This window comes from Lithobates pipiens, unplaced genomic scaffold (assembly GCF_037356315.1).
Source record: "Lithobates pipiens isolate NorthernLeopardFrog02 unplaced genomic scaffold, aLitPip1_a1.2 Scaffold_10, whole genome shotgun sequence".
Lineage (NCBI taxonomy): Eukaryota > Metazoa > Chordata > Amphibia > Anura > Ranidae > Lithobates > Lithobates pipiens.
The window spans coordinates 130,986,612-130,999,346 of record NW_027507686.1 but is presented as its reverse complement, the minus strand read 5'-3'; positions in this window follow the sequence as shown (position 1 = coordinate 130,999,346).

Genomic DNA, 12,735 nt, shown 5'->3' with positions numbered 1-12,735 from the left:
TTGCGCAGCGCGGCTCACGCATGCGCAGTAGGGAACCGGGAAATGAAGCCGAAAGGCTCCATTTCCTGATTCCCATACCCAAGATGGCGGCGGCAGCACCCGAGAAACGATCTACAGATCGGCTTCGGGTGCCGACATCGCGGGCGCGCTGGACAGGTAAGTGTCACTATTTTAAAAGTCAGCAGCTGCAGTATTTGTAGCTGCTGGCTTTTTTTAAAAAAAAAACGCGGAGTCCGGCGGACTCCCGCTTTAAGCTGGAATACTTCCCTGCAGAACAATGTTTCTTACCAACGAATGAAACCATGAACTTGAAAGTGGCCATTTTAAAATGTACAACATGAAATCAAAGCACATGGAGCAGTATGCAAGCAAGAATAATCATATGAACACACGACAACTACTTACTTTTTTTAAGAACATGCTTGATCCTTAGGTACTGCTCGTGCTTCCTCAGTTTTACGTCTGACCAGCGTTTTCTCAGTTGATCCTTGGATCGGTGTACCCCAAAATTTTTATGAAGACTCTTAACAACTTTTTTCATGATCTTGGCCTTTCTGATATTTGGGTTTGGGTAATGTCCATACTTCCCATCATAGTCGGTCCTGTTCAATATGTTGACCATCTCCAACATCTCTCCAAAAGACATATTTGAGGCCTTAAATCTTGTCTTCCTGGATCGGGACGTTTCAGGCTCCGGGCTTTCCTCACCCTCCTCCTCGTTAGTGGAACTATTATTAGTGCGCACCTGTGTTCTCTCCGCCATGTTCTCTCCCCACTGCGCCAGAAGTGAAGGGGCGGGGAATAGTCTAGAAAGAACGTCAGGGGCGGGCGGAGTTTCACACATGCGCACTGTATATAAAACGCAACATGCATGTATTGTCCGTACGATCTGGGAAGAGAGTGAGGTGCGGACGTGACGAACGTGCAAACGAAGGTAAAAATTTTAACTTGGTGCTTCACTAGACTAGACTGCTTCTATCTAGGCCGATGTTGGGACAAGATTAGGAGGGTTTTTAATGGCATTATTAGTATTTGAGGGTTTGTCTTGTGTTGTGTCTTGCAGACAATATGGATCCATTCCAAAATGAAAATTTTATGGGGCTATTCCTAGAACTCTACAAGGAGATGCCCTGTCTGTGGCAGTTCCACAGCGGGTTTTATGCCGACATAACAAAGAGGAACGCAGCGCTGGAGAAACTGCTTTCTTTGGTGCGGATCATGGTCCCCGCGGCAGACATGGCCTATCTGAATAGGAAAATTGGGGCCATGCGGATTACATATTTCAGGGAGAGAAAGAAGCACCTGGAGTCCTTGAGAGCAGGAGATACAGATGCCGTTTATTACCCCAGGATGGTTCACTTTGACAGGCTGCATTTTCTGGTAGACCAAGTGGTACCCAGGCCACCACTCAGGTCACCACTCTCCAGTCTTCCTTCAAAGCATCCTTCACCCCCAGCTGAGGCTTTTGATGTCCAACCTGGGCCTTCCAGGCAGCAACATGTGGTGGGGCCCAGCTTGAGACAGGTATTGCATTGTTGAACATATTTCTTTTGTTACATTTATTGATGTTAACTAGATGTTCTTATTGATCAGTAAGTTGTGATTTCTCAAAGTGGTTTACATCTCAATAGACAGTAGTGACCAAAAATGATTGGGACGGGAAAGAAAAATGCTGGTCTCAGAATGATAGTCTGTTCTATTTGGTAACATTCAATTATCAAAAGCCAGGAGCCCAAAATGGTGTGATTGATGATCAAAAAACTAAAACTATGTCCCCTTTTCATACACAGGAAGACCTCAGTCGGGGGGAGGCTGTGGCAAGTGGCAGCCAGGAGGTCGACCAATGCCCTCCTTCTCCTCCTGCCCCAACTACAGGAGCCCAGCCACAGCCTGGAAGGATGCCTGGTGGGAAGTGGCCAAGGAAGACGAGAGAGTGATGGCCTGGGTTCAGTCTGGTCTGCCAGAAAATGCAGCCTCTTGAAGATCCACATCCTGGGGACATAAATGGCATCTGAATTTCCTGTTCTCTGGGACTTCTGGACCAGACTTCTCTCCTTGAGATATGTACTCCTCAGGCCACCAATTTTTTCTATTATAATTTGTTCATGTCTGCCCTGGGGGCCAAAGGCTGCACCAAAGTAAGAAGTTTCTCCAGTGCTGCGTTCCTATTTTTATTTTATAGCGACCAAAATAAAGGTTTATTTTGTTTGATGAAATACTTGTGTAATGTGTTTTCCTTCCAAAAGGCCAGTTTATTTGTGAGCAGGCAGGTACATTTCAAAAATACAAAGTGAAATGAATAACAAGGGGTACCAACACTAAACAACCTCCTGTAGATTAAAAATAATGTTGTTGTGGTAAGTTTACACACAAAAAACACCCCCAAAAAAAGGAGAAATTAGTAAACTGTCTTTAAAGGAGATTTTTAGGAATTAAAAATAAAAAACCATCCAAAAAAGAATAAACCAAATCTAAAATTGTGTAGATGTGACGCAAACTAAAATTGTATTGCTGAAATGGTTAAAAAAGAGTAATGAAATACGTTCGGGAGAAGTGTGTGTGTGACTATGAGCATCAAAAGAAGTTCGTTCTTGCAGCATTGTAAAGAACAAGAGAATGCGCTTGAGGAAAGAATTTTTAACATTACAGCGTGACGAATGTGCTATATCGCTTACGAGCAGTAGTTTTACCTGAACGAGCGCTTCCGAGTTGGAATTTGAATGTGAGCATGCGTGGCACCTTGTCCGTCGGAGTAGGCTACACATGATCGGAGTATGTCTGATCGGACCAAGTTGGAGTATTTGGTCCGACGGATATTCCGACGGAATCAGTCGACGGAAACATAATTTGAAGCTCATTGTATATGTCTATTCTCCACAACTTCCTTAAGAATTGCTGTGATCTACCAGCCCCCTGGACCATTAACAACTTCCTTGATAACTTTTCTGCCTGGATACCCTACTTTCTCTCTTCTAAAATTCCCACAATCCTTCTCGGCGACTTCAACTTCCCTGTTAATACAAACACTCCTGCCACTTCTAAATTTCTTAGTCTGTTCTCCTAATTTACAACTTGAGACACACCCTCAATGACCTCCCAATTGGTGTATCATCACAGCGCTCACATATCCCCTCCCTCCAGCTGCCACTTAAAAAGTTAAATGTATTTATCAGAAGGTGGAAAGAAGGCAAATCTAACACTTGAAATGCAAACAAAAACACCTAGTGGCGCTAAACAAAATCCACACTGTTGAATATCAGTGTGCTATAATACCCAACGTGAAAAAATGTGCATACAAAAATGATCAACAATATAATAAATAATGATGAAATAGCAGCAAAAAATGACAATCAAATAGAAATATGCAGTCAGAAAACTCATACAAATCGCACAAATAATATTGCTGTGAAAAAGTGACAACGTGAAAAATAAAAATAAAAAATGAACACCAAAACAAATAGTGCTCTAAAAAAATGTGTGGTTCCAAAGTGAGTTCAATAAATCTTCAATCAAGAAAAATCAATGAAAAGCAGCAATCCCAATAGTGGCAATAGTTCAAAGATTGATTAATTCAAACTAAACATTCTGTAGCCAAGTGTCCATCAAGTGTGAAGCCTCCACCGCACCCTTGGTGCTCGTGCCCCCCTTGTATAGAAAACTCACCAAAGGTATTGCCCAGCACTCTCCTGTCAGGCAAAAGCGCTTATAATGTGTGCAAATGATGATCAATTTCTCCAAATCGCTTCTTATGAGAACTCCGCAGGCAGAGGGTAGTCACTTATTATCTCAAAATTACCTCAAGGAGACAAAAGGAAACTTCCCATAGTGTAATAATGTAAAACTAGTTTAATAAACGTAAAAGTTTAAAATCACACTCACATGGGTTCAATTAAAGACAGGCACTTCAAAAAGACAATCCACTGGTCAATTCAAAGGTTCTCCCCTCATAAACATTGGTGAGTAAGCTGGATGCAGGCTAGGAAGTGTCACATAGCACCGTCTCTATACAAGGTATCTGTGTGGTACCTGACAGCAGATATCTCAAATCGAAAACAGCGCCAAAAAACGTCCTTCAATCTGTATGTTCTCCTCCCTCCGCCTTCTATCAGCTTGATTACTGTGTGTGCTGGTCGCCGTATAGCCACGCCCCCGACATGTTTCGTCCAATGGACTTCCTCATGGGTTTGGCTATCCAGCTGTAACATCCCCCCTTATATTTGCAGCCACAGGTGACCAGACACTCCCCCTTCAAGTGACCACTCCCCCCCATAGCTTCTAATTGGCCAGCAAACTCCCACAATGGGTGGATCAATGTAGATGCCATCACCAACCCCGAACAAACTTTAGGTGTAGCAGGCACTCTCAATACCACCCCCATTGTTCACGTAGCGATCAAACAAGTAAGTCCCATAATGTAAGGGAGGCCCATCAAACCTACCCTTTTACCTCAATGGCCGATCATAGCAGTGGATGTTTTTATTTACTCGGCGCGCATGCGCGGAGCATTCAAGGGCACTCGTAAATAGCGTGTGCTGATTGGCCAAATCTAGGCGTCGCTGTCATCACGTAAGACACCGCCCATCTTACCAAACCGCCCACTACACCCGCGCCATTTTAGTACACCCCGGTGTCACTGATGAGCTGCGCAAGCGTCAGTGATTAAACTACATGTATGGTGAGCGGCTAAAGAGACTTCCCCCTTATGTCCACGTCCTAGAAAGGGCTCTCCTCCTACACCCGCGCCATCTTGATACACCCAAACAAGACAGAGTCACATGACCTGCGCAGACATCATGCACTCAGCGATGTCGTAGAAAGACAAATATTGGTTAATTTCAGTCATTAGCACTGCCCTTCATAGAGATGTCCTCCAAATCCAAAAGGGGAACAGTGCCCCAGACTATGCGATTTTTAAGCGGAATCCCATCATAGATATCAAAAAAAGTGCACATAACTATATCTCACATAGCACACTAGTGACCCCCTCATTTTCAATAAGCGAATCCTACAACAGTGTGTATATGTAAAAAACGCATGTCCACCAACTCATAGTGACCTAAGTGGATCCACCAAACCTATGCCATAAAATAATAAAAAATATTAATAAAAAATATAAATAAAATATAGAAAAAATAGAAAAATACACTAAAAATAAAAATAAAAATAAAGATAAAAATAAAAATTAAAAAAATTAAAAATTTTTTTTGAAAAACAAATCAAAATAAAATGAAAACAATCCAAGTGCTCGGTCAGAGGAGGAGAACATACGGAAAATATACAACAAAAAATATGTAAATTTAACCCCCCACTTAGAACCCAAATGCTTAATATCACCCTTATTTTTAAGCATCAAGCTCACACAACCAATGCTCGAGAGTTCACATAGTAGTAGGAATGGTAAAATGATAATATAAATACATACATAATGTATAAGTAAAATTAAACTTACTCATCAAAAATGCACTCTTTACCGAAGTGTGCATAAGAAATGTACATAGAAAATTTCCTTTATAAAATGGCTAACTACCATAAATAAGCTACCTTATCCCCAAATAGGAATCATAACGTCCCAGTTCAAACAAAATCTAAAAAATATTTAATAAAATAACCACAAGATAGCGAAACAGTCAACCCCCCCGCACAAAAAATATGTCAGGAGTTATTGATAAAGCTGTTGACATCAAGCTCGATATTCATACCCGCTGGTGCCAAGCTCCTCATCAAAAAAATCCACCTCGTTTCCCTTTGTGACAGGTCTCTAATTCGGTTTGAACCCCTCCAAGACTGGTGGACATGGTCAATACCGCAAAACTGTAACAGGGATGGATTCTGCTGGTGGTGCTCTTTAAAGTGCATGGACACACTATGGTACTTGTACCCCTTTCGTATATTCGCTAGGTGCTCAGAAATTCGGACCTTCAATTGTCTTTTAGTGCGCCCCACATAATAAAGTTTACATGGGCACCACAGTAAATAAACTACAAATGTCGTGTTACAGGTCATGAATTCCTCTATCTGAAAGGATTCCCCGGCCCCGTTAGTCACTGTCGCAATGCCCCTATTGATCTCTGAAACCGTCCTGCAACATATGCACTTCCTGCATGAAAAGAATCCTTTTAGATCCCCAGAGATAGTAATTTTCAATGGTGGATCCAAAACCTTCTTGACAATCCTGTCACCAATATTTGGAGCTCTTCTGTAGATGAATCTGGGAGCAGATGGTAAAACCGCACCCAGATATCTATCTTTCCCCAAAATGTGCCAATGTTTAGCAAAAATGGATTCTATGTCTCTAAATTGGTGATGGAAACCCGACAGGAATTTAAATTGGTGTTGCGTTCGATCATCACTTTTTAACCGGTCTTGCAGGCATACGTCCCTAGGTGTATTGCCCACTTCCTCTATCACTTTCTCAAGGTAGGTGTCATCATAACCCTTCTGTAGAAATCTTTCCTTCAATATATTTGACTGAGATACAAAGTCCGTATCCGTGGTGCAGTTTCGGCGGACTCGCAAGAACTGGCCTTTCGGTACATTCTTTATCCACGAGGGGTGATGTCCACTCCTCGTTGACAAAAAACTATTTCGGTCCGTAGCCTTAAAATAAACCATCGTACTAAAGTGATCCCCCTCTCTAGTTATAGTGAGGTCCAAAAAATTTACAGAAATAGAGCTAATACTGAAGTCCAATCTTATGTCATTTAAATTGGAGTTCAATTGTTCTGCAAATTCGTGGATAGCGGGCTCAGTCCCCAACCAAATGATCAAGATATCATCAATAAACCTCCTGTAAAAGATCAACTGATGTGGTCTATTAAAGAAGACAGCCCTATCTTCCCACTCCGCCATGAAAAGATTGGCCAGGCTTGGGGCATACTTAGCACCCATAGCCACGCCAACCTTCTGTGAGTAGAACTCTCCCCCATACCAAAAGTAGTTATGGGACATGCAAAAATCCAAGGCATGTCCCACAAAAACCTTCTGAGCATGGGGGATATCGTCCCTTCTGCTTAAAGCCCAATTGAGGGCCAGGAGTGCATCCTGGTGTTGGATGATGGTGTAAAGACTAGCAACATCCGCTGTTGCCAAGAAAACTTCAGCATCAGGGGGAACTTGTATCTCATTTAGCATCTTTAAGAGGTCTGTAGTATCCCTTAAATAAGCCCTAGTGTTTTTAACGCTGGGTTGGAGGACTCTATCAAGATACTCCCCCAGTCTCGCCGTAACTGAACCTATCCCGTTGACTATCGGTCGTGGGGGGGGGGGGGGGTAATTTGGTCCTTGTGTATTTTGGGTAAGGTGTAAATAATTGGTATCCTACACGCACTTGGTACCAAATATTTGGTTTCTTTAACATTTAAAACCCCTTTACCATAACCCCATTGGATCAACGCCTCCAGCTGGTTTTTATACTCATCAGTAGGGTCTCCATCCAATTTTCTATAAGTAGTACTGTCCCCTAATAGTGTTTTTAACTGGTTATCGTAAAAGGATTTATCCAAAACAACCACCCCCCCTCCCTTGTCCGCCGGGCGTACAATGATATCTTTACTATCCTCTAAGGACTTAATCCCATCCTTAAAATAGCGAGCATTAACCCCTTTCTTCAGAGGTAATGCATCCAAATCGTTGAGTACTAAATTTTTGAAGACTTCGACAAAATGATTACTAGGGATCTGAGGGTTGAACAAGGAGCGATTTTTTAAACCACTATCACTCCTGGTATTAACTGGAGTCGTAGTAGAACAACCCCTGGAGGGATGCATGAGAAAATATTTTTTGACGTTCAAAGAACGCACATATTTATGAATGTCCATATAAACATCAAATTTATTCATCATTTTTCTCGGTGCACACTTCAGGCCCGTCTTTAGAATATTCAATTCTTTGGTTTCTAGTTGTACCTTACTTAGATTGAATACCCCTCCATCTACATATCCCTCATCCTTTTTCTTGGATTGTCTATGTTGTTTTCGTTTTCCCGCATGACATCCTCTCTGTTTTTGCCCGTAGGCCCGCTGTAATGCGGGGGTGTATTTCTCTGTCCCATATGGGTCCCTATACCCCGTCCTCTTGGGGTTCCCCCTCCACGCCCTCCTCTCCCCCTCTGATTTAGAAAAGGTGGAGGAGGTGGATGGTAGGGAGGGTACAAATTGTCATTGTATATCCTTTCAGCAACATCCTGCTCTAGTGGTGTAAACCTATTGTACATAGGTAGCGAAAAACCCCTATTACTGTCCAGTATGTCTTGTGGCCATCTTTGATCTCTAAAAGGTGGATAAGGTGTGGAATGTGGATATCCCATCATCTGCGGGTAAGGTTGTTGTGAAACATATTGTACTGGGGGAAAGACTCCCTCTCTCTCGATCTGCGCTCTCCCAGGTGCAGGGTAACTCCCCTGAGATATTGGTGCCCTTAAATGGGTAACCCCCTCTCTAGGTTTGGCATTCTGAGGTAGAGATGTTTTGTTACCGGTTTTAGTACCAGTCTTACCCTTTCCCCCTTTAATTTTAACGCTCTGTTTAGAGCCCTCATCAACCCTATTTGTAGTCTCAAGATTCACCTGATCATTAACATCAGCTGGACCATAGGACTGCCATGCGTATATTTTATTGTTCTTAAAATCCATCAGATCCCTATTGTATTTTTTAACCTTTTTCTTTTGTGTGTCCTTGTCCCACTTCTCAAGTTTCTTTTTCATCATGACATTAAAGTCTCTAACCTGACTATTATCATTAAGGGGTTCTAATTTTAACCTTATTGATTCAATCTGTTCCTTCAACTTAATTAATTTAATCCCCTTTCTTTTTAATACTAAGGCTTGTAGTTCAATCCCCATTTTGTTAAAAAAACACAACCATTCCTCCATAAATGATTGATCATCTAGACCATCCTGTGGAGCAATGTCCCACCTCAAGCTTCTGAAGATCAAACCCTCTTTTAAATATTGCTCAAAGGTGAGCACATCCCACCATGTTTTCAACTGTTTCTCCAACAGATGATCTAGGTTTTTAAGGAGACCTGAGATGTCTTCCTCCTCCTCCATCATTTTGTGATTATTAGAAAAGATGTTATTAGGGTTGATCTGTCGTGATGCAAGATAATTGATGGCCTCCATGCTGGAGATCTCAATATATCTCCCACACAACACAAAAAAATAAAATCTACAAAGAGATAAAATTGGATAATCGACTAGGGGTGACATAGGAGCGATGAAGTATGTAAAGGTGGATCAGTCTGTACGACAGTTTGGGAGACACCTCAGTCGACACCGCCAATACCTCCCCCCAGTGTTCGTCTTCCAACCATCCAATGTCAGCCTCCCACCTAGTTTTAAGGTTATAAGCATGAGCTGTGGCCCCAGGAGTGAGGAGGTGCGTGTAAATGGAGATTAGTTTCCGGGGATCATCGCCGAGAACCAAATTTGCTAAGGGTGTGCACACCAAGGCTGGGGGCGCATTCCCAAACTGGGACTGCAATGCATAGCGGACCTGCAAGTAGTGAAAAAATGCATGGTTGGGAAGGCCAAATTCGTCCTTGAGTGTCTGGAATGTCTTGACACCATGGGTTGTATAAAGTTGAGACAAGTAGATAACCCCCCTGCATATCCACACCTTGTAGTCCGGTACCCTCAGCGGCTCAGGTAAATCAAGGTTGTCCCAGAGAGGCGCGTGTGAATGCAGGGAGGGGGCCCCAGATCTAAGTTGCGCCACTCGCCAGACCCGGCCATGGTGTGTGAGCATATTATGTTTAGACCCCAAGCGTGAGAGACCTCTGTGTTTACAAAAGAGAATTTGGTAGGGGTGTGCTATCACGTCTGTTACCGAGGTGCACACCAGATGGGAGTATCTCAGTTTGTCATGTGTGTTAAGATAGTATAAGTGGGAGAGCTGGGAGGCCAAATAGTATGTCTCTAAATCAGGTAACGCAAATATTTGGTACCAAGTGCGTGTAGGATACCAATTATTTACACCTTACCCAAAATACACAAGGACCAAATTACCCCCCCCCCCCCCACGACCGATAGTCAACGGGATAGGTTCAGTTACGGCGAGACTGGGGGAGTATCTTGATAGAGTCCTCCAACCCAGCGTTAAAAACACTAGGGCTTATTTAAGGGATACTACAGACCTCTTAAAGATGCTAAATGAGATACAAGTTCCCCCTGATGCTGAAGTTTTCTTGGCAACAGCGGATGTTGCTAGTCTTTACACCATCATCCAACACCAGGATGCACTCCTGGCCCTCAATTGGGCTTTAAGCAGAAGGGACGATATCCCCCATGCTCAGAAGGTTTTTGCGGGACATGCCTTGGATTTTTGCATGTCCCATAACTACTTTTGGTATGGGGGAGAGTTCTACTCACAGAAGGTTGGCGTGGCTATGGGTGCTAAGTATGCCCCAAGCCTGGCCAATCTTTTCATGGCGGAGTGGGAAGATAGGGCTGTCTTCTTTAATAGACCACATCAGTTGATCTTTTACAGGAGGTTTATTGATGATATCTTGATCATTTGGTTGGGGACTGAGCCCGCTATCCACGAATTTGCAGAACAATTGAACTCCAATTTAAATGACATAAGATTGGACTTCAGTATTAGCTCTATTTCTGTAAATTTTTTGGACCTCACTATAACTAGAGAGGGGGATCACTTTAGTACGATGGTTTATTTTAAGGCTACGGACCGAAATAGTTTTTTGTCAACGAGGAGTGGACATCACCCCTCGTGGATAAAGAATGTACCGAAAGGCCAGTTCTTGCGAGTCCGCCGAAACTGCACCACGGATACGGACTTTGTATCTCAGTCAAATATATTGAAGGAAAGATTTCTACAGAAGGGTTATGATGACACCTACCTTGAGAAAGTGATAGAGGAAGTGGGCAATACACCTAGGGACGTATGCCTGCAAGACCGGTTAAAAAGTGATGATCGAACGCAACACCAATTTAAATTCCTGTCGGGTTTCCATCACCAATTTAGAGACATAGAATCCATTTTTGCTAAACATTGGCACATTTTGGGGAAAGATAGATATCTGGGTGCGGTTTTACCATCTGCTCCCAGATTCATCTACAGAAGAGCTCCAAATATTGGTGACAGGATTGTCAAGAAGGTTTTGGATCCACCATTGAAAATTACTATCTCTGGGGATCTAAAAGGATTCTTTTCATGCAGGAAGTGCATATGTTGCAGGACGGTTTCAGAGATCAATAGGGGCATTGCGACAGTGACTAACGGGGCCGGGGAATCCTTTCAGATAGAGGAATTCATGACCTGTAACACGACGTTTGTAGTTTATTTACTGTGGTGCCCATGTAAACTTTATTATGTGGGGCGCACTAAAAGACAATTGAAGGTCCGAATTTCTGAGCACCTAGCGAATATACGAAAGGTGTACAAGTACCATAGTGTGTCCATGCACTTTAAAGAGCACCACCAGCAGAATCCATCCCTGTTACAGTTTTGCGGTATTGACCATGTCCACCAGTCTTGGAGGGGTTCAAACCGAATTAGAGACCTGTCACAAAGGGAAACGAGGTGGATTTTTTTGATGAGGAGCTTGGCACCAGCGGGTATGAATATCGAGCTTGATGTCAACAGCTTTATCAATAACTCCTGACATATTTTTTGTGTGGGGGGGTTGACTGTTTCGCTATCTTGTGGTTATTTTATTAAATATTTTTTAGATTTTGTTTGAACTGGGACGTTATGATTCCTATTTGGGGATAAGGTAGCTTATTTATGGTAGTTAGCCATTTTATAAAGGAAATTTTCTATGTACATTTCTTATGCACACTTCGGTAAAGAGTGCATTTTTGATGAGTAAGTTTAATTTTACTTATACATTATGTATGTATTTATATTATCATTTTACCATTCCTACTACTATGTGAACTCTCGAGCATTGGTTGTGTGAGCTTGATGCTTAAAAATAAGGGTGATATTAAGCATTTGGGTTCTAAGTGGGGGGTTAAATTTACATATTTTTTGTTGTATATTTTCCGTATGTTCTCCTCCTCTGACCGAGCACTTGGATTGTTTTCATTTTATTTTGATTTGTTTTTCAAAAAAATTTTTTAATTTTTTTAATTTTTATTTTTATCTTTATTTTTATTTTTATTTTTAGTGTATTTTTCTATATTTTATTTATATTTTTTATTAATATTTTTTATTATTTTATGGCATAGGTTTGGTGGATCCACTTAGGTCACTATGAGTTGGTGGACATGCGTTTTTTACATATACACACTGTTGTAGGATTCGCTTATTGAAAATGAGGGGGTCACTAGTGTGCTATGTGAGATATAGTTATGTGCACTTTTTTTGATATCTATGATGGGATTCCGCTTAAAAATCGCATAGTCTGGGGCACTGTTCCCCTTTTGGATTTGGAGGATATCTCTATGAAGGGCAGTGCTAATGACTGAAATTAACCAATATTTGTCTTTCTACGACATCGCTGAGTGCATGATGTCTGCGCAGGTCATGTGACTCTGTCTTGTTTGGGTGTATCAAGATGGCGCGGGTGTAGGAGGAGAGCCCTTTCTAGGACGTGGACATAAGGGGGAAGTCTCTTTAGCCGCTCACCATACATGTAGTTTAATCACTGACGCTTGCGCAGCTCATCAGTGACACCGGGGTGTACTAAAATGGCGCGGGTGTAGTGGGCGGTTTGGTAAGATGGGCGGTGTCTTACGTGATGACAGCGACGCCTAGATTTGGCCAATCAGCACAC